Source organism: Equus przewalskii, chromosome 13 (assembly GCF_037783145.1).
Source record: "Equus przewalskii isolate Varuska chromosome 13, EquPr2, whole genome shotgun sequence".
NCBI lineage: Eukaryota > Metazoa > Chordata > Mammalia > Perissodactyla > Equidae > Equus > Equus przewalskii.
In genome coordinates, this window is record NC_091843.1 from 84,500,751 (window position 1) to 84,521,074 (window position 20,324).

The window sequence follows — 20,324 nt, forward strand, 5'->3', positions numbered from 1 at the left end:
CTCTTTACAAAACATAATAACAATACCATTATCACACGTGAAAACTGTAACAATAATTCTTCAATAATACTAAATATTTCGGCACTGGTGTTTGTATTTCCAATTGTTCATAAGTGTTATAATTTTGAAATAGTTTGTGTGCATCAAAATCCAAATAAGTCAACATATTGAGACTGGATGCTGTCTAATAATATTCCCTCTTTCTTTTTCATTCCTTGAAATTTATTTTTTTAAAAAGCCATGTCTTTTGGCCTGTAGAATTTTCAGTATCTGGATTTTTCTGCACCTCCCTCCCCATAGCATCTTTTAACATGTTTCTCTTGACCCTGTTTTCTATAAACTTTTAACTAGATCTAGAGACTGGGTTTGATACAGATTCAGTTTTTTAGCAAGGTTACTTCATAATCGGTATTGTGTACTTCCACCAGGAAACGCATATCTCATTGGTTCTCTTTCAGTGATGTTAGCAACCGTTGCTAATCACTGCTTGGATCCATTCTTTGATTTAGGGTTTGCAAAATGGTGACATTCTAATCTATTATTTCTTTTTTATTTATTGGCTGGAATTCTTCTATAGAGAAAAAAATCCCTCAACAACTGTTTAGTTTTCCTGAAATATAGTTCATATGGGAAAGGGAAGTTAAATATTTGACTTTTTATTTTACTGACAGTTTTCAGTAGAATGAATTGGTTCCCTTGTATTTTCTAAATGAGACCAATGGTGGTGGTGGTGGGGTTAATATATATAAATTAAAATTTATGTATGTATGTATGTATATATGCATGTATGAGGCTAAACCAGTTCTCTGGATTCTTTTTGGTATTTTTGTAAACAAATTTAAGCATTTTCACTATTGTCAATCCAAATGTTTAATACTATAATAAATGCATGTCATATCCATTGCCATAATCATAATACTAAAAATATTATTAAAATAGTCAAAGGAATCATAAGTAAATTTAAATCCAATTAGGATTTACTTAAAATTCTAATGTTAGATTTCTAATTTTTCTATTAAGTCATAAAACAGGTCAGTAAAAAAATTTTTCAAAACTATTAGTTGCTTTTGTATCTCTAAGGATGATCACAACTGAATTCATCTACAAAAATTTCAAAGATATAGGCATATCAAATTATACTAATTTTGTGTTTGATGTGGGCATAAGGAAACTCATCAGGGCTCAAATGTATTAAGATGGAATTCACAATATCAGGTAATATACAGAGAGAAGGACCGTTAGTGGTCTAATGCCACTGCAAGTTAGCATTTAAACCGGAGCCAGAAAGAGAACTGAAATTCAAATCAGCGAAGTGAAATTAATTATTCTACTTGTTAGCTGCTTGAATAATGATATTTTGTGAGAACAAGCTCAAAAACAAAGGTTAACATCCTGAGTAGTGTAAGTTTAACATTGTGCATAATTAGGAGAAAAAAATGAACTGGAGTTACCATCTCCTTTCCTTATGTGTATTCAAAGAATGAAATCGTGTTTCAAAATATTGAGAGGAAGAGTTTTAGCTCTCTTCAGCTGAGGAGAAGACGAGAAACCCACCACTGAGTGGCAGAGCCCAAGCCCGGAAGGCATGCAGTGACCCTCTCTGGGATGGGGCAATAAGAGGCACAGTCTGAAGTCAGTGGGAAGATCCCCTGTGAGATGCATCTTGGAGCCTGCCTGATCTTCAGTGCCCAAGAGGCAGGCTCCTGGACTCTATAGCAGCATCCTGCAGCCAACAGAGCAATGGCAGAAATGGCAACCATGGAGAACAAAGAAGAGCTCAACCTCCTGATTTTGACATTACAGAGGGCCAGGATTGTTGCAGGACCCACCAAGAAAGAGAATGGGGTCCCAAAAATGATTGGTTGAATTTTTCTCCAATCTCAGAACAGGTTATCTTTGATTTAGGAAATAAGGGAATGTGTTATTTCTTATATCCTGGCATTGTAGAATAAAACTCATACCCATTATATGTAGTTTTGTAATAATGATCTATGAATAAAAAGCATATAAATAGAATGGAAAACCTCAAGTTCTCTATTATGAAAGATGATGATGTTTTAATTAGCATTTTTTGTGACAGATTTGATAGTCAGCTCAATAGTGTATTTTCTCATATAAAATTTCTTTGGCTTACTCCTTCAAATCAAGAAAGAGAAATAGGCACCATACGCAAAAATAAACTCAAAATGGATCAGACTCAAAGATAAGTCCTGAAACCATAAAACTCCTGGAAGATAATATAGGTCATACACTCTTTGACATCGAACTTAAAAGGATCTTTTCAAATACCATGTCTTCTCAGACAAGGGAAATAAAAGAAAAAATAAACAAGTGGGAGTTCATCAGACTACAGAGCTTCTGCAAGGCAAAAGAAACTAGGATCAAAACAAAGAGACAACCCACCAACTGGGAGAAAATATTTGCAAATCATATATCTGACAAGAGGTTAATCTCCACAATATATAAGGAAGTCACACATCTGAACAATAAAAAACAAGCAGCCTGATGAAAAAATGGGCAGAGGATATGAACAGACATTTTTCCAAAAAACATATACAGATGGCCAACAAACATGAGAAGATGTCCAACCTCACTAATCATTAGGGAGATGCAAATCAAAACTACACTAAGATACCACCTTACACCTGTTAAAATGGCTACAATCACTAAGACTAAAAATAACAAATGTGGGAGAGAGTGTAGAGAAAAGGGAACCCTCGTACACTGCTGGTAAGAATGCAAACTGGTACAGCCACTATGGAAAACAGTATGGAGATTCCTCAAAAAACTAGAAATAGAAATACCATACTACCCAGCTATCCCACTACTGGGTATCTACCCAAACAACTTGAAATCAACAATCCAAAGGAACATATACACCCCTATGTTCATTGCAGCACTATTCACAATAGCCAAGACATGGAAACAATCCAAGTGCCCATCGTCTGATGATTGGATAAAGAAGATGTGGTATATACATGCAATGAATACTACTCAGCCATAAAAAAGGCAAAAATCATCCCATTTGCAACAACATGGAAGGACCTGGAGGGAATTATGCTAAGTGAAATGAGCCAGACTGAGAAAGACAAACACCAGATGATTTCACTCATATGTGAAATATGAACAAACACATGGACAAAGAAAACAGTTCAGTGGTTACCAGGGGAAGGGGGGTGGGGGGTGGGCACAGGGTGTGAAGGGGAGCACTTATGTGGTGATAGTCAAGAAATAATGTACAACTGAAATCTCACATTGATGTAAACTATCATGAACTCAATTTTAAAAAAAAGAGAGAAATAGGGATTACCAGAAGAATCTTTTCTGCATCCTTTACAATTGGCCTTAATATTTTAAAAAACAATAGAATCATGTGGACTGTGAAATATATACATGTATACAGTGAGGCAGGATAAATATATATATGTGCAGTTAAACAGGTTAAAAGAAAGTATGAAAGTATGCACTAAATAGGAAAAGGAAATCATCATCGGCCTCATTTTTCCTCTTGAAGTAGGGCTTTGCAAGAGTTTCTGCTCTGGTTGAACAGAGATATACAAGGAGACTGGACAATGGGACCACATTTCCTCATGTGGCATTTTCTCCCTATTATGATCACTTCCCTGCCCATTTCCTTCCTAACATCAAGGACTCCTGGACAGGATCCCTGGTCTTAAATTAATGCTATTATTTTTCCTAAATAGAATTTTCTTCCATGACTTTTAATCTGTTTTCATTTCAGTGATGGCTCATCATTTCTATTACAATCTGGGCTTTTCTTGCTGTCCTTCTATATGGTTGTCAGATTTAGATTTGGCTAAGGGTGTTAGTAGTCCCCAAAATATCAGAAGCTTAAACTAGATGCTTGTTTCTTTTGCATTAACATCCAGATACAAGTGGTCTAAGGCTGCCATGGAACTTTGTTCTGTGAAGTCAACACAGATTTTGGATCCTTCTAGTTTTTTGCTATATCATCTGTGCCCTCTCTTCTCAAGGTCATCTCATGGTCCAAGATGGCTACTTCAAGTCCAGCAATCATGTCCATATTTCAACCAGAAGGAAGGAGGAAAGAGGCATAGAGTGTCAAAGGGTTCACGTAAGCTGTTCCTTAAAGAAGGGTCTCTGAAGCTGCTACAGGATACTTTTGCTTATACCCGTTGGTCAGAACTTATTCTCCTGGCCAAATACAACTGCCAGGAAGATTGTGGAATTGTCTTTATTTGGGAAAGCCCTATGCCCAGCTGAATATTCTAATGGGAGAAGGGATGTTGAGAGGAAGTAGCAGCTTCTGCCATACCCTATTTGAACCATGGTGCCATTGGGAAGTCCCTTGTTGCAAGAATATGGTAATATTTCATCAAATAGCATGGATCTGAGCAGGCTCTGCATGATTACTGCAACTCCCGAATAAAGGTTGACTTTTCAGTCACCTTGGAACACACTGTTTAATGATTACGTTGTCAGTGTGTAATCTTCACCTGCAAAGTCAAATACAAAAGCCCTCCCTCCACCGCTCACTCTTTCTTCCCCTCCTCAATCACATTTTTAGGAGGAGTGTCTGCTCTCACTGACTCACTTCCTCACTTCCTTCATTTATCTGCAACCTTTTTCAGAATGGATTCTCCCTAATTACTCCTCTGTTCTTGCTAAGGCCTAGAGTGACCCCCATGACACTAAATTAATCAGGCGTTTTTCAGTCATCTTCCTTGGCTTCTCAGCATCTGACACAGCTGCCACTTCCTCCTTCTTGAAACCCTCTCTTCTGTTGCATTCCATGACACAACACTCTTCCAGAAGCTCCTTGTAAATCTCCTTTGTGAGCATGTCCTCTATCAGAACACAAAATGACGGCTCTCCTAAGAGTTCAGTTCTAAGTCCTTCTCTTTTCCACCACTAAACATAGATGAATTCATTTGCTGCAGGCTTCAATTATCACCATGTGCTGAGGATTCTCAAAACTATATCTACAATTTGCTCTTTATTCTGTTTTGCGGTATCTTCTTTTTCTTTCAGTGCTTGAGCAAGCAAGTGACTAACTTGACTAACAGCCAAAGCTGGTTCTTCATTAACCATCCGAATGCAAAGAAATTTTAAATAACATGTGAGCTTGTCAGGAGACCACAGATCAGATAGCCATATTAAGAGAAAAAATGTTATTATAGCTTGTCATCATAAGGTTTAGTCTTTCTTTCCTTAAACTGTCAACCGATATAAATAATTAGGTATTTGCTGTTTCTCAGACACATTCTCTGCATATTATTCAGGATTTAAGAAGAGAAATTAAGACAATGTCTCTTTTATTGAGAATTTTAAAATATGGTTGAGAACAAATATGTGTATCATATATATAAATATATGTACGGTTTTGCAACATATACATAACTATATGGTCACAAATAGCAACTTTAAACCCTTCTAGGGACAAGTATAAGGTGATATAATGATCCTTTCTGTGCATTAGTTTAGTTCTTTATAAAATAAGGACAACGCCTACTTCACAGGATCGTTGTAAAGATTAAATAACCAATGTACATGGAAGTCTCTCAAAAGCTTTAAAAAGAATTCAATATACCGCAGACACCTTAATAAACCTGAGATATTTTCAGCTATACCTGTTGTAGTTTTATTCTCCATGGGATGTTATTGAAATTTGGCTACATTTGTTTTGAAGTTTTTTCCAGCCCAAAATGATTGTTGTGGGTATTCTGGTGTGGAACACTAAGATAGTAAGTGGGTAGCTGTACAAGTGTTAGAGGAAATCCACATCTGCTCCTTAAGGGAAACCCCTGGCTTTGCCTCCTGACACCTATTCACAAAATCTACTTACATGCAGACGTGAGGGTCTTCTATTCTTCCGGGCCCACTCCCCATCAGTACCCATCTGCTTTTCAAAGCATCGGCTACACAGAATGCTAGCATTCCTGAATCCTCCTCAGCGTTCATTTTTGAATTTTTTGCTGTTTAACTTATATAAAAAGTTTAATTGAAAGAAGTAGTTCCTGAGGAGTCATCTACAGTAATGTTTTTTCCTTGGATTAAATTAGATTCTGAGAAGGCATACTTGAACTGCATTAATTAGCCCCTTGCAAAATCGCCAATACTAAACTGAATTTTAATGTTATACTCCTAGCTTTTATCAAAGTTATTATAAGAAAAAGTCATGGGCTGGCCCCGTGGCCAAGTGGTTAAGTTCGCGCGCTCCGCTGCAGGTGGCCCAGTGTTTCGTTGGTTCGAATCCTGGGTGCGGACATGGCACTGCTCATCAAACCACGCAGAGGCAGTGTCCCACATGCCATAACTAGAAGGAGCCACAAGGAAGAATATACAACTATGTACTGGGGGGTTTTGGGGAGAAAAAGGAAAAAATAAAATCTTTAAAAAAAAAAAGAAAAAGTCATATAAAATTTGGTCTTGTTTTTGTTACTAAGCAAGACAAGGTCATTTTACTCCTGACTGAGGTCATTTTATAGCCCAATGGCTTCTTTGGGTCTCTTGCCAGAAATTGCTATTGGAAATTAAAGCGTGAAAGAATGATGTGGGCCTTGAGCAATAGGTGTGCTTCTTCCTCCCTGAAAGTTATGGAATCTGTCTTGGTTTGGTCCTGGCCATTAGGAAGTTAAAAGGCAAATCAAATTTACCGTCTTTCATGATTGATTCTCTATTTTACTGTATATAAACATAGGGATGATATATAGATAGATAGATTATAGATAGACAGATAGACAGATCTCCTTTAGGCTAAGCCACATAAAATCTTTTCAGAAAAGATTTTCTTTTCTTCTGTGTTATGTATTTTTTTATGTTAAAGGAAACGTGTCATTTCAGAGAGTCTTTGCAAATACATAAGAAAATTGGAATTAGGGTTAAAGGTTCAAGAAATTTAATAAGATATTTAGAATATCTTCTCAGAATTTGAATACTGCAATAACAAACATTTAAATATATTCTAAATTTCAATTTAATCTTTCTTGAAAATGATCAATGAGTAGATGTAAATTATGATTTGATTTGCATTACTAATTTACACATCATGAATTATATTGAATAAAGTAAATTAGAATTGGTTTTGTATATTGAAGACTTAGCAAAAACACAATTTCTGAAGAACATGACCTGCTTTGTTTCAATTGCAAGCCCTCTTCAATTGTCATTTTATTCTCCCACACTGTTGTATATTTTCCTTAGGAAATGCAATGCAAACAATTGCTAAATTTGCAATGCAAATTGCCCTAAAATTGTAGTAGGCTTATAAAGCCGAGAGCATTTTTTAAAGGGCTATTTCATTAAAATGTTTTAAAATTAATTAGACTTTATGCTTTAAAGCAATTTTAGGTTTACAGAAAAATTGAGTGAAAGCACAAAGAGTTCCTATATACTCCCCTTTCTCCCATCCACAGAACTATTTCATTTTTAATGAAAATAGTTTAAAAATTTTTTTAAGCCAAGATAATTTTCTCTCACCCTTTAATGTTCCCTCCAGAATCACATACGTTCAGTACTGACTAAATAAATTAGATAAATTCAACTGCGGGTTTCATGAAAATTATCCATATTATTTCTTTCTGGGGAGTTCTTTTTAGGTCATCCACATCTTCTGTTACTTTCTTTTCACTAAACCTCATATTGTTTACAGGAGACAGTAGAGTATAAAGCAGTGATTCTGCTGTTAATTTGAAAAGATGATTTCATTATTACAATAGGTCATTGGCAGCTGTGGCCCCCAGTGACCTCCTTTGTTGTTCTATCATAGAAGCTACATGTTTAAATGGATCACAGTTGTAAGTGAAACATTATATTCATAGCATTGTTTAAACTGAGCATGACTGAAATAAATACACCTACGTTTAATGATAAAAATATAAAAATTATATTGGATCGTTGTTACTAGAACAATATTTTAACATTTCTTTTAAGGTGTCTCTAATTTACCTGTTCTGATTTTCTTTCTACACATTTTGTCCATTTATGCCAATTTTAGTACCTGGTTGTTTTTCTTGATCAATTGTTGCTCAAAGGCAATTTGGAGAACATCCGCCACTACTCCACTCTTTTGCAGAAGTTCTACGTGTTTTATTTTTTTGAATAATTTTTCTTTTACCATCTTAACCATTTTTAAGCGTACGGTTCAGTGGTGTTAATTATGTTCACATTATTGTGCAACCATCACCACCATCCAGCCACATAACTCTTCATCTTGTAGAACTGAAACTGCATGCCCATTAAACACTAACTCCCCAGTCCCTCCTTCCCCTAGGCCCTGGCAATCACTGTTATAATTTCTGTCTTTATGATTTTGACTATTCTAAGTACCTCATTTAAGTGGAATCATACAGTGTTCCTTTTTTATGTGACTGGCTTATTTCGCTTAGAATAATGTCCTCAAGATTCATCAATGTTGTAGCATGTGTCAGAATGTTCTTCCTTTTTAAGGCTGAACAATATTCCATTGTATGTATGTACTGCATTTTGCTTATCCATTCATCCATCAACAGACACTGGGTTGCTTCCAAGTTTTAGCTATTGTGAACAATGCTGCTATGTACATAAGTGTAACACAAGTGTTTTTGAAAGAATGTTTACCAGGTGACAGAGACAAACCCAGAACAATTCTTGCCTAAATTCTGAGGCTGATGAGCAAATGTGGTGTCCGGGCCTTCTGTCTCTCCCAGGGCCTAACACTGTGCCTAGGATAAGCCTACGATCGTTGACTGTCCATTCATGCATAGTGTGTGGAATTAACAATGTGATGGACGCGTGCATGGTCAGAGCTTGGGGATTTGTGAGGAATTGCTTTGGAGTGATTGTGGACTCAGATATTCCTGTGGGAAATCCCTAATAATTGATATCTTTGGGAATTTTCTCTTGAGGTCGTCATTTTCCCCAAAGGGTAACATACCAATCTCTTGGGGTTGGGGGAAGGGTTGAGGGGACAGAATGGGTAAATCTTGGCTGCCAGCGTTCTCAGATCAATGGAGGGAAGAAAGATGGGGTTTCACCATTAGATGTGTAGACTTGCACTTAATAATTTCTCTGGCTTCAGTACTGGGCCTTCTGCATTACAGAAAAAATAAACAAAAATGGCAGTTTCAAAAGTGCCTTTTGAAAACAAAAAGTTCTAAAATTCAGCATATCAAAAATTAAACTCTTGCTATCCTCCCCAGACCTCTTCTGACAGTTTACTCATCTTGATAAATGGTGACTTTATCTTTCTGGTTGCTCAGAATAAACTTGGGCATCATCCTTCACTCCTCTTTTTTTTTTCCCCTCACCCTTACATTTATCAATCAGTAAGTCCTCTTGGCTCCACCCTCAAAAGATAGCCGCTTCTCACCATTTGGTGCAAGCCACCACAATCTCTAATCTACTGCAGATTGTTCCACTAACATTGATTTTCGATCTGTTGCCAAGAAAGAATCTATTTTATCTGTTGGACTGATAAACCGCTACTTGCCTTTGTTTTTCCCTGCCATAGCTTTCTGCTCCAGACCTGACCACAGGTACTCCGACTTCCAGTACCTGTGAGCCTCCTTCCGGTCTAATCACAGTCTTGAATCTCATTACCTTAGACCTGCCCTACACCACATCCAGGGAGGAAGGGCACTGACAGCGAGAAAAGGGAAAAAGCAAAAGCAATAAATTATCTGCCTTGCAATTCTGTCCCAGACCATGCAAAGAGTTCCTTAGAAAAAAACTGTGAATGTCAATGTGCTTGCCATTTGTCTATTTGTCCTCAGATCCATTTCCTGCCCCCTCCCGTTCTGCTCTGTATTGCGGGGCCCCGATTCCTGCAAACTGCATTTCCCAGGCCCTTGACAACTGGTTTCTAGTTAGGATAGACCCCTGCAGAGATACTGACTGGAGATTGGAGAGTGAGAAGCGGGAAAACCAGGGTATTTCTCCTCCTTTCTTTCTCTGCTCTGTGTGAGATCTCAGGAAGGGCTCCATCTCCGCCATGGTTCCACCTCTCTCCAGGCCTCCAAAGCCGTGGTTCCACCACCTCCTCCCTTTGTCCCTCTAGCTTTAGAACAATAGCAGTTTCCCACCATTAGCAAACTCTATGCTGCCTCACTGACCTCTGGTTGATTGCCCTCTCAGCTCTCCCATCACTTTTGTGACAGTTCCCTCCATTAAATTTCCTCCATGAAGAGACTTCGGTTCTGTTTTCCTGCCTGGACCCTGATGGATACCGCCACTTTTCAAATTCCTACCACATGCTGCTAATACCTGTTCTAGTTTTATCCTTATAACCAGTCTTTCCTCCCAATGCTTTGCTAATATTAGTTTGCTTTCACATCTACTCTGAAAGTTTAAAATAAAATTACCCACCTTCTATAAAAGTGAAATATTTTTATAATCATCGTCTAAATGTTTATTTCTCAAGACCAGGAAGAGCAGCTTCTGTTTTGATGAATCCCTGTCAAGTGACACTGACCTAGACACTTCACAAATATTTTCTTTAATCTTCACAATAACCTGCAACGTAGTGCTGCTCCTTATTGATCAGAGGAGAAAACTGAGGCGCAGAAAGGTGAAGAAGCTTGACCACGATTATGTAGCTCATAGGTGGTGAGTCTGGCTTCACCCCTACAGCTGTCTGATACACGTGCTTTCTACCACCCCACTCTACTTTTCTAACACATTCCATGCCTACCTTCATGTTAACCAGTGTTTGCTCATCCTTGTGGTTTTAATAAGCACAAATAGGTCTTATTATATACTTACATAGTGATTTTAGAGCCACATGAAAGATATACGAATTTAGGAAATGTTAAGTACAAGCATAGGGAACTGATTGTGTCGTGGTCAGGTCAACAATCGTATGTGGCGTCAACTGTCTTTCCAACTACCATTTGTACACTTGAACCATGGAAACAAAATCTAGTTAATGAGTTAATTCTGTTATATAAAATCAATCGTATGTTTCAATATCCATTGAGCTCCACAATGAAGTTAACCCAGAACAGGTACTGCCATTTTATTCTACAAAAATTGGAGAGGCAGAACTAAAAGAGTAGTTTTACATGATTACCTGTGTTTTGAATGGAGAAAGCTAATTCCTAAGAGAAGCTGGCACTTTTAGCAAATGAACAAGAGCCATAATTGAGGCAGATCTTAAGCAATGCAAGATTTAAATCCGAAAAGCATCCTGGTACCTTATTTGCTCACAAACACGAGGGCAGGCACACACAAGTTTGTACATTATTTTTCAAGCACCGTGTCCAAAGAAACTAGAAAGGAAAGTGTGAACCAAAGAAGTATTGGAGCCAGGATTTCAAGCGGGAATTAACAACAAATGAGGAATGAGTAAATTTCACTTGAAATAGAGAGTGAAATATGAGCTAGCTTTCCTTTTTTTCTGTCAAATCCTTGCGGCTTGGCATTCGCCTTGGGTCGTTACAAATCCTCTGAAAGAATTTGGCCTAATTTCACAGATAACACTTGGGTATATCCACACGTACATTTGTACTTTGTGGATTTTTCTGTGACAAATTAACATTCCATACTGATTTCCCACTGCTGCCTGGCATTCACTGTTGCCAATTCCTTCCAGTAATTGGCTGCTATATTTTAAGAGATGACAAATGAATCATAATATATAGAGGAGTAAAACACAAGTGCCCTACAATTCCACTCTCCTGAAAAAAATCCTCACAATCCACAAGCTTATCATACATTTTTAAGACAAAAAGAAAAGATTTCTTGGATGATCTACTGTTTTAAAAATGCCTGTGCCCCTGATCCCTTCTATTAGCCCAGATGATCAGGAGTTAATTCTATATCACTGTTGATCCCAATGTGAAGCATGGTACATGGAGTTTAGATCTGATTAACTCACTAAAAATGTGATAAAGATAAAGAATCCTTCATTTGATACTCATTTTAACAACCAAAAATAAATTTCTACTTTCCAAAAAAAGTCAGATTCCTACCATTTAATGGGGACATTCTGTTCACCATTTCAGGCCACGCTTTTAGAGTTGCAAATGTTTTCATGTGGAACTTAGTATAAAATTATTTTCTAGACTTTCAGTGGCTGTAAAATATATTCATTACAAAACAGATGGGCTTATTTTAGGTCTTATTTTTAGACTTTTCTAGGGAAGAGTTTTTCACAACCTCTCATGATTGAGTGCTGCCTCTAAGAGAATCCTGTTTTATTTACCCTAGGGCTCTTTTTGCTGAGATTTATTTTCTTTTCAAAAACACCCTAGTGCTAAGGCATTTAGCATTCCAGGCAGGAGTTAACAATGCATCCTCTAAAGAAAGACCTAGCATTTAGTCAGCAGTCAGCAGACGTGGGCTTAAGACCTGGCTCTACCAATAACTAATCCATGTCACCTTGGGAAAGGGTTTTAACTTCTCGAGGCCTGTTTCCACATTTGTGTAATGGGATAATAGTTATAGCTATATGTCGTTCACAGAGGTCACGTGAAATAATGAAACGTACGTGAGAGTACTTAGAGAATCCGCCCATTCTGTAACGCTTGAGAACTTCACGCATAACTGACATGGCGCTAGCGAAGTGGCAAGTACTCATCTATGCTCTCGGTCCCAAATTTCTAAGGTTTTCTACACTTCAACAATTTAGCAGAAGAGTCAGAAGAGGAAGAAAAAGGAAATAAAAAATTTTTCTTGTATTTAACTTTCAGATACTTACTTCAAGATCTGTTACCTCTGCAAAGGCAATCTTACAGACAGTACATGTGTCCTGAGCAGTAATCTTTTTCTTCTTCTTTACTCTTAAATCAAACATTGCCAGGGACTCCAGATGCTCTTGATTCAAAACCAAGAACTGAAAGATTAGACAGAATTAGTTAAGAACTTCCAACTGGTATTAGCTACCCTAGTCGCTCCAACAAAGAAGAATAATTTCTTCTAGGCGATATTTATGACATCCATCATCTACAAGATCTGGCTCCCCCAGAATTCCATCTTAAAAGTTATATCCAATAAAATAATGTGAGATGCTGGATAATATATTATTTTGTCTTGCCGGGTGAAAATATCCAAACTACCCCTAGTCTTGTTATTGTTTCTTTAAAGACAATTCAGAGAATTTTAAAAGTAAAAGTGTGAATATTCAAAGGCAAGTTAGAGAATTTCAGGATGGCGAAAACTAACAACTAAGAAATTTTACAGGGGTTCCTCAAACCAAGCATTTAATTCTTAAGGCAAATTGTTATCTTTTAGATAGCAAAAAACAGTCCTTCCCTCCTCCGTGTTACGGAGAGTCCGAAAGTAGAGAAAGGGAGAGAGGATTAATGCACAAGGCCACTGAGATGAGTACCAGGGGTCAGATTTACTCTCCCTGCTGTAACAGCTAAAAAACCAAGGAAAAATATATGCAAAACAGTTTTCAAGACATTGGACATCACGTGTTGAAAGCCAGTGATGCCTGAGAGATGGGAAATGACAATGTGAGCCCTAGGCTTTCCCAGCTTACTACCTTGAGATAGTTTCAAGGCCGCAGAGTAGAGAGAGAGCACCCAGGTAGAGCCTGGTGGACTCCCCAAGTTGAGGAGACAGAGGCAGGAGTCCAGGGAGCGCAAGGCCGCCAGAGTTTGTAGGTCAGAGTACCAGAGAGGAGAGAGCTGCACAGAAAGACAACCCCAGAGACCGGCAGAGGGGCCCCCTCAAAGATTCAGCCAAGTACAGATAAGAGCAGGTACGTGATGCAGTTTACCAGTGACTGGCAGGTAGTTAGGATTAGACAGGATGGAAGACTGTGCTGACCCGGGGCCAAGAATAGTACCTATTCCTACCGGCCAGACTGGAAAACCTTGTAATTTACTGGAAACTGGAAAGAGTGCTTAGAAGGGACTTGCCTCAGTAGTGGGGAATAATTGGCCCTAGAATAAATGCTGCATTGGTCCATGTGTTTCTCAAACATCACTTCTTCCGCCATTTAGCTTTACATTGTATACAAATCTAAATGATGCATTTTAGTCCTCTATTATTTTGCATTACTGCAAATTCTAGCACTGTCTCTATTGGTACATATTCTCAACATCTAAAAGATTTGTTTCATTGTGACACTGCATGTAAAGCCAATGTTTTAAAATATTATTATTTTTAAGTCATTCTATATATATATATTCTTCCTGCTTCCTTGGACTTTCAGAATTTAGCGCTCTTTAATTTCAAGTTTCTTTAAGGATAATACATTCACAGTATGCTATTTTTAAAGATTTTTTTGCATATAAATACATGCACATGATTCAAAAACAAAACAGTAAAAATGATATGCCATGAGAAGTCTCACTCCCGCATCCTCATCTCCCAAGATTTCCACACCATCACATACAAATAACCACTTTTAGGAGTCTCCTGCATTCTTCTGGTGCTTATATATACAAACATAAGCAATCACACTTTCATTTCTTACACTAAAGGTAACATACTATGTACACACTACGTCATGCTTTTTGCACTTTCTAATTTATTTTGAAGATCTTTCTATCTCAATATACAAAGAGCTTCTTCATCCTTTTTTACAGTTGAATAGTATTCTATTCTATGAATTTAGAATCCATAGTTTGTTTAATCAGTTCCCTATTATTGGATATTTGAATTGTTTCCGATATTTTCCTCTTAAAAAAATTCCACAATGCAAAACTTTATATATACTTTATTTCTTACATGTATATATATATATTTGTAGTATGAATTCTCAGAAATTGAATTACTGGGTCAAAGGGTAAAATGCATTGGTAATTTTTCCTTCTGTAAGAGTCACACTGATTTGTGCTTCTGTCAATAATATATGAGAAAGCCTATTTTCCTACAGACTTGCCAATAGAGTGTATTCACTGCATATTTTGTAAATAGAAAATTCCCTTTTTTGCTAATAGTCTGATACATTCTGATTGAATAAGAATATTTTCACTTCCATTGTTAGAACACGAAGTATAATTTTTAATATTTTTAAGTATTCTTAGAAAAAAGGGAATACTGAAAATAAAAAAAATTAGGGTATTTGGATATACTTCTATACCATCATGAATACTTATTTACTTTCTTTAAGAAAAAAATTAGTAGTACCAGAAATAAAGCCTGTGAATATTTTGTGTCTATTCTCTTTATTGACATTTTAAGTCAGTTTAACGATTATTAATATGTACTAGTCCAAGCTCAAAAAGCATATGCAAAGAACCATATTTTAAAAAATTTAGCTATGTTCTAAGAAACATTCTTTTGAACAAAAATTAGTATGAATCCTGAAACTTCTCAAGTTGTCTAGCCTCAGTGGCTTAAAAAAATATGTAAAAATAAAAAGAGAAAATAGAGCAGCAATCAGAAGCTCATCACCTAAACGTGCAGCTTAAAATAGAAACACCTAAGTAATTATACGGTGCATACTTGTGACAAGTATTATATTCAACAATCAGACTGGGTCCTGGGCCATCAAAACAGTGGTTGTTACTATCATTTATTAACTTGAGGCCTTTCAATTCAAGGTGCTATGTAAATGTAAGACATCAATTTTCTACTAAAAAACACACCACAATCAGAGAGGAGACAGACCTTGCCTATGAAGCCCAAGAGACCTGAGCAACAAACATGGGTTCTTTGCCCAGTGGTCTGAGAACTCTAGGCCTCTGGTTTTCAAACTGAGTTCAGTCGATTCCTAAGAGGCTCTTCAGGGGCTTGCAAACATTTGATTAGAATTTCACATTAGAACTATGTCTATGATTTTAAAAAACCATCTGAAATGATATAGCCACTATATAAAACAGTATGGCAGTTCCTCAAAAAATTAAAAATAGATTCACCATAGGATCCAGTAATTCCACCTCTGGGTGTGCACTCAAAAGAGTTGAAAACAGAGTAAGAGATTCTTGTGCATCCATGTTCATAGTGCAATCGTTCACCATAGCCAAAAGGTGGAAGGAACTCAAGTGTCCATCAAGGGATGAATGGATAAACAAAATATGGTATATACATATAATGGAATATTATTCAGTCTTAAAAAGGAAGGAAAGTCTAACGACTGTTACAATATGGATGAAACTTGATTATGTTAAGCTAAGTGAAATAAGCCAGTCACAACATGACAAATACTGTATGATTCCACTTCTATGAGGTACCTGGAGTAGCCAAATTGATGGAGACAGAAAGTAGAAGGGTGGTTGACAGGAACTGGTGGGAGACACAAATGGAGAGTCATTGTTGAATGCATATGGAGTTTCACTTTTGCAAGATGAAAAGAATTCTGAAGATTGATTGCACAACATTGCGAACGTACTTAACGTTTCTGAATTGCACACTTAAAAATGGTTAAGATAGTAAGTTTCATGTTATAAGTATTTTACCACAATTTAAAAATAAATCTGAACTCTCAAATGTGTTGTGTAGGAATATCTGGAGATCATCAACAAATTGACACATATGCTACCAGATAATTCATTTTTGTGCAGACTTCAGAATAAAGCTTCCTCTGCCATTTGTTTAAGAGTATCCAGAAAGTCAAGCTATTAGATCCTTGTTAGAATGTGGGTGAATCAGACTGCTCTCCACACTTTCTAACCAAAGCAAATACAGCTATAAATCATATGCTAAGACCATCTTCAAACCTGGATTTCATATTTGGGCTGATTAAAACAGTCTCCTTGTTCTTGCTGATTGATTTGCTAAAAATAAATGCTATAATTTGCCCTTATAAAGTAAATTCACACTATAAAACTGCTCATTATAAGATTTTGTTTGGTGAAAAAGTCAACAGTCTCATGGCCAAAAGTGTGTGGAAAGTGCTTCTCTTAGCTGAAGTGTAGAGACGTGTTTAGGATAGCAAAAAGGGGAAGTTTATTCTATAGGAAGAGGTTTTCACTGGGAAAAAAAAGTGCGTGAAAATGAATACTAACAGGAAAATATGAGTTGATAAGATGGAGAAAAATAAGAATGTAATAAAGCTTGCAGTTGGATCATGTAGTATAAATGTGTACAGGTACAGTTGAATACATATATGTATATGCATATATTTTTCATAGATCTACAAATAAAAGATCCAAATCTGTCATATTTGGGGTTCAAGACTCTTCTGCTTTTAAATCCATTCTGTTCAAATTCTATTTCCCACTGCAAGACATTTATCTACTATAGGGAAAAAAATATAGCCTCACGGAAAATAACTATTGATAAGCTAATCCAATATATGTGATTAGCTAAGGAAAAAAATTTAATTACCAGACAGAAATGATTTAGAGCAAAAAAGTATGTACTCGCTAATACACATTATTCTGTCACATTAGAGGTAAAACATCTCTCGAAGTGTCAATAAAGACATTTGTCAATGTCTATAATTTAATATTAGACTAAAATTTAAATGACAGCAATAAATCTTGCAGAATTGAACCTTGAAAATAAAACATGGCATACTCACTCTTCACTCCTACAATATCTTTTTTTGACATCTACAGACTAGGCAAATGATTTCCCCAGTGGCACGGAAAATTGAAAGCTGAAGATTATTCTTTACGTATTTGCACTGGTGGTGATGTAAGTGATTCAGAAGTAGAGACTGTTCTTAAGAGCTGGGGAGGCAGAAGGGGCAGGGAAATGAAACTGAACTCCTGGGCCATGAAGCACCACGGCTTTATGATCTGGTTTTAGTACACTAAGACCTGCCTGTTTTACTTGTCCTAAGAATAGAAAGGCACTGCAGAGTCAGAACAGTGAAAGAGGAAGCACGTCGCTTTCAGTACGCATTGTAGCCTCTTTTCCTTATCTACAGAGAGGGACCTGCAGGTTGATTTGGGCACGAAGCCTTATGATTTGAAGTAAAACATCAAAAATACAGCTATCAGAAAAAGAGGCAGCACACTATAACTTTCCGTCCATAAATAGGAAAAATCACGTTCTTTGAGGAGAATTCTGCAAGGGATTAAAAGCAAGTCAGCCACAACCAACCTTTGCATATCCTTTCAGTCACAGGTCACTAGATGTACGAGATAAGCCCAGAAGCCAGGGGTCATATTAAATTAAAAAGCGCCTGGAAGAAAGGTATGCACAACAGGATATTAATTAACACTGAAAAGGAGATTTTAGAAGAAATAATATTTCAAGTTCAGTTGCGTTAAACAAGATTACACACAAAAATCTAGTTGAAAATCTTTACTCATAGAGTTATATATAGTGCTGTAGAAAGATATCTAAAACATATTGCCTATGATTGGGCAGAATACAAATGGATTGTTGTTCATTTTTACAAAATACACAAATAAAAAATACTTAGCTCTCAATTAACGACTTTAATTTATTTCTGAAGATCATGCCATTAAATGAAAAGGTATTTTCATTAATTCTAATGGGGAAAAGTGATGATACAGTCTTTCCCATCTCAAGACACTCAAACAATGTTCACAAGTAGAAAAACCTATCAACAGATGATATGAATAATAAAAGGTGTTTGAAAGTAAATAAATACAGTTTGCGCATAATGGTAGCAAATGAACGTGTATTGTATCCATCAAATTTTTGAGACCTCTTAAGATGCAGCATCAAATCATTTCCCAAAAGGATTATTTCCACTTAGAACCCCACGAGGAGCACATGGGATACCCATTTTACCATCCAATTAAATGTTAGGTGTTATCACTTAAAATATACATATTTCAATTTGATAGGAAAACGGCATGTGATCTTAATTTGTGTTTCTGGGGTGGTAAGTTTGAACTTTTCATTTACTTACCAGTGCTTTGTACATCCTCTTTTGAAAATTGTCTTTTCACATTCCTTGTCCACTTTATCCTAGAGCCTTAGTGTTTTTCTTATCAATTTGCAGGGCAGGCTTCATGGGCGTGCAACCTGTGCCGTCCCACTGGGCCCCACACTCAGAAAAGCCTCACACTGGGTGTAATGCCATGCTGTCCCATCTTGAAATTCTTAATAATTTTGAACAAAAGGCTGCATATTATTATTTTGCACTGGGCTCTGCCAATTACATCGCCAGTCCTGTCCGCTTGTATTAGCTTTATATGTAGCAAGGGTATCAACCTTTGGCTACATGTGATAATATTTTTTAGGAAAACTAAACAATTGTTTATTCAGCTTTTATTTCCTATGAATAAAAAGACATGCTCACTGTAAATTTTTATATCCTTTAGATGGGTATTCTCCTTTAAGAAATTTAAGGAAATAACATAAAATAAGCACAGAAGTATATGAACAAAGAATTTTCACCAGAGCGTTTGAAGCCCAATATTGAAACAATACAATAGATTTTTATTTAAGCTCTAAAAATGTCGATTTTAACAAAATAATTTTCATACTTTATAACCCAGAAATTCCACTTCTATTTATTTATCCTGAAGAAACATATATTAAAGATACATCAGGGGCCGGCCCAGTGGCATAGTGGTTGTTTGGTGCTCTCCACTTTGGTGGCCAGGGTTCATAGGTTCGGATCCTGGGCTCAGATCTACACCACTCATCAAGCCATGCTGTGGTGGTGACCCACATACAAAATAGAGGGGGGTGGGCACAGGTGTTAGCTCAGAGCCAATCTTCCTCACACACACACACACAAAAGATATGTGGAAGAATGCCTATTGGGGCCAGCTGGGTGGCACAGTGGTTAAGTTCATGCACTCTCCTTTGGCGGCACAGCCACTTTGGAAGACAATTTGGCCGTGTCTTACAAAACTAAACATACTCTTACAGGATGATCCAGTAATCCTGTTCTTTGATATTTACCCAAAGGAGTTGAAAACTTATGTCCACAAAAAAACCTGCACACAGACGTTTATAGCAGCTTTAGTCATAACTGCCAAAACTTGGAAGCAACCAAGATGTCCTTCAGTAGGCGAACAGATAAATAAACTGTGGTGCATCAGACAATGGAATACTACTCAGCACCAAAAAGAAATGAGCTATCAAGCCATGAAAAAAACGTGAGGAATCTTAAATGCATATTACTAAGTGACAGAAGTCAATCTGAAAATGCTACAAACCGTGTGAATCCAACAATATGACATTCTAGAAAGGCAACACTATGAAGACAATAAAATGATCACTGATTGTCAGGATTTGGGGGAGGGGGAGGTTGAATAGGCAGAGCACAGAGAATTTTTAGGGCAGCAAAAGTGCTCTGTATGATACTATAATGATGGACACATGTCATTATACATTTGTCCAAACCCACAGAGTGTACAGCACCCAGAGTGAACCTTAAAGTAACTATGGACTTTGGATGATTATGATGTGTCAATGTAGGTTCATCGACTGTAACAAATGTGCCACTCTGGTGGGGGATGTTCATAATAGGGGTGGCGATGCATGTGTTGGGGCTGGGAGTATGAAAAACCTCTGTACCTCCCTCTCAATTT

General features: G+C 36.9%; 1 protein-coding gene across 1 annotated transcript in view; it reads right to left on the reverse strand.

Annotated features, from left to right (window-relative positions):
* Positions 1-20,324, reverse strand: part of ZFYVE16 (zinc finger FYVE-type containing 16) — a 100,457-nt gene that overhangs the window by 59,535 nt on the left and 20,598 nt on the right. The window contains exons 3-5 of the mRNA XM_070571520.1: positions 17,908-17,989; positions 16,089-16,140; positions 12,659-12,793 (exon numbers count right to left, since the gene is read on the reverse strand). The gene's annotated coding sequence lies outside the window, so the exon portion shown is untranslated. The remainder of the gene's footprint in view (positions 1-12,658; positions 12,794-16,088; positions 16,141-17,907; positions 17,990-20,324) is intronic.